The sequence below is a fragment of the Scyliorhinus torazame genome, chromosome 26 (genome assembly GCF_047496885.1).
Source record: "Scyliorhinus torazame isolate Kashiwa2021f chromosome 26, sScyTor2.1, whole genome shotgun sequence".
Classification (NCBI taxonomy): Eukaryota; Metazoa; Chordata; class Chondrichthyes; order Carcharhiniformes; family Scyliorhinidae; genus Scyliorhinus; species Scyliorhinus torazame.
Genome location: NC_092732.1, coordinates 35,913,648 through 35,916,347, shown reverse-complemented (window position 1 = coordinate 35,916,347; position 2,700 = coordinate 35,913,648).

Below are 2,700 nucleotides of genomic sequence, written 5' to 3'. Positions count from 1 at the left end.
TTCCCGGGGGGATCGGTCCTCCTCCCGTGCCCGCCCTGGAGTAAAACAGGAACAAAGAGCGAAACGCTCCCGGAGACGACAGCGCCCGAGCCAGCACCTGCACCACCACCGGGGCTGAGCGATCGACGAGGATGACCAGACCGCCCGCTCGACCCGTGGAATCCGCGTGACTCCAAGAAAACAAGAATTCTGTTGCAAATAATTTTGTTGTAAATAATTCTGACACAAACTTGTACATAGCTAAATGTTGGGCTAAAAATGCATAGCCACTGTTCAAAATTTGTTCCAGGACCAGCCTTGTAAACCCCTACCACCATGCGAACCGCCACCCCGCCGGGTTCCTTTTTAACAAGGGGTGAATGTGGTGGTATGTATTAGGGGCAATATGGTACCTGTGAAGCCGAGAGGCTATTGGCTGACAGGTTCCAGGTCCTGATTGGATCTGCCGACTTCTGGCTCCGCCCTGAAGGCGGAGTATAAGAGCTCGAGTTCTCCCAGCAGCCGCATTCTGTAACTGAGCTGCTGGGGAACGAGTCTCGCTTAATTATAGCCTCGATTCATCACTTCTCGACTTGTGTAAGTCATTGTGCGCGACAACAGGTACAGCACGGGGTTAGATACAGAGTAAAGCTCCCTCTACACTGCTCCCATCAAACTCTCCCAGGACAGGTACAGCACGGGGTTCGATACAGAGTAAAGCTCCCTCTACACTGTCCCCATCAAACACTCCCAGGACAGGTACAGCACGGGGTTAGATACAGAGTAAAGCTCCCTCTACACTGTCCCCATCAAACACTCCCAGGACAGGTACAGCACGGGGTTAGATACAGAGTAAAGCTCCCTCTACACTGCCCCCATCAAACACTCCCAGGACAGGTACAGCACGGGGATAGATACAGAGTAAAGCTCCCTCTACACTGTCCCCATCAAACACTCCCAGGACAGGTACAGCACGGGGTTAGATACAGAGTAAAGCTCCCTCTACACTGCTCCCATCAAACTCTCCCAGGACAGGTATAGCACGGGGTTAGATACAGAGTAAAGCTCCCTCTACACTGTCCCCATCAAACACTCCCAGGACAGGTACAGCACGGGGTTCGATACAGAGTAAAGCTCCCTCTACACTGCCCCCATCAAACACTCCCAGGACAGGTACAGCACGGGGATAGATACAGAGTAAAGCTCCGTCTACACTGTCCCCATCAAACACTCCCAGGACAGGTATAGCACGGGGTTAGATACAGAGTAAAGCTCCCTCTACACTGTCCCCATCAAACACTCCCAGGACAGGTATAGCACGGGGTTAGATACAGAGTAAAGCTCCCTCTACACTGTCCCCATCAAACACTCCCAGGACAGGTACAGCACGGGGTTAGATACAGAGTAAAGCTCCCTCTACACTGTCCCCATCAAACACTCCCAGGACAGGTACAGCACGGGGTTAGATACAGGGTAAAGCTCCCTCTACACTGTCCCCATCAAACACTCCCAGGACAGGTACAGCACGGGGTTAGATACAGAGTAAAGCTCCGTCTACACTGTCCCCATCAAACACTCCCAGGACAGGTACAGCACGGGGTTAGATACAGAGTAAAGCTCCCTCTACACTGCCCACATCAAACTCTCCCAGGACAGGTATAGCACGGGGTTAGATACAGAGTAAAGCTCCCTCTACACTGTCCCCATCAAACACTCCCAGGACAGGTATAGCACGGGGTTAGATACAGAGTAAAGCTCCCTCTACACTGTCCCCATCAAACATTCCCAGGACAGGTACAGCACGGGGTTAGATACAGAGTAAAGCTCCGTCTACACTGTCCCCATCAAACACTCCCAGGACAGTTACAGCACGGGGTTAGATACAGAGTAAAGCTCCCTCTACACTGTCCCCATCAAACACTCCCAGGACAGGTATAGCACGGGGTTAGATACAGAGTAAAGCTCCCTCTACACTGTCCCCATCAAACATTCCCAGGACAGGTACAGCACGGGGTTAGATACAGAGTAAAGCTCCGTCTACACTGTCCCCATCAAACACTCCCAGGACAGTTACAGCACGGGGTTAGATACAGAGTAAAGCTCCCTCTACACTGCTCCCATCAAACTCTCCCAGGACAGGTATAGCACGGGGTTAGATACAGAGTAAAGCTCCCTCTACACTGTCCCCATCAAACACTCCCAGGACAGGTATAGCATGGGGTTAGATACAGAGTAAAGCTCCCTCTACACTGTCCCCATCAAACATTCCCAGGACAGGTATAGCACGGGGTTAGATACAGAGTAAAGCTCCCTCTACACTGTCCCCATCAAACACTCCCAGGACAGGTATAGCACGGGGTTAGATACAGAGTAAAGCTCCCTCTACACTGTCCCCATCAAACACTCCCAGGACAGGTATAGCACGGGGTTAGATACAGAGTAAAGCTCCCTCTACACTGCTCCCATCAAACTCTCCCAGGACAGGTATAGCACGGGGTTAGATACAGAGTAAAGCTCCCTCTACACTGTCCCCATCAAACACTCCCAGGACAGGTATAGCACGGGGTTAGATACAGAGTAAAGCTCCCTCTACACTGTCCCCATCAAACACTCCCGGGACAGGTACAGCACGGGGTTAGATACAGAGTAAAGCTCCCTCTACACTGTCCCCATCAAACACTCCCAGGACAGGTACAGCACGGGGTTAGGTACAGAGTAAAG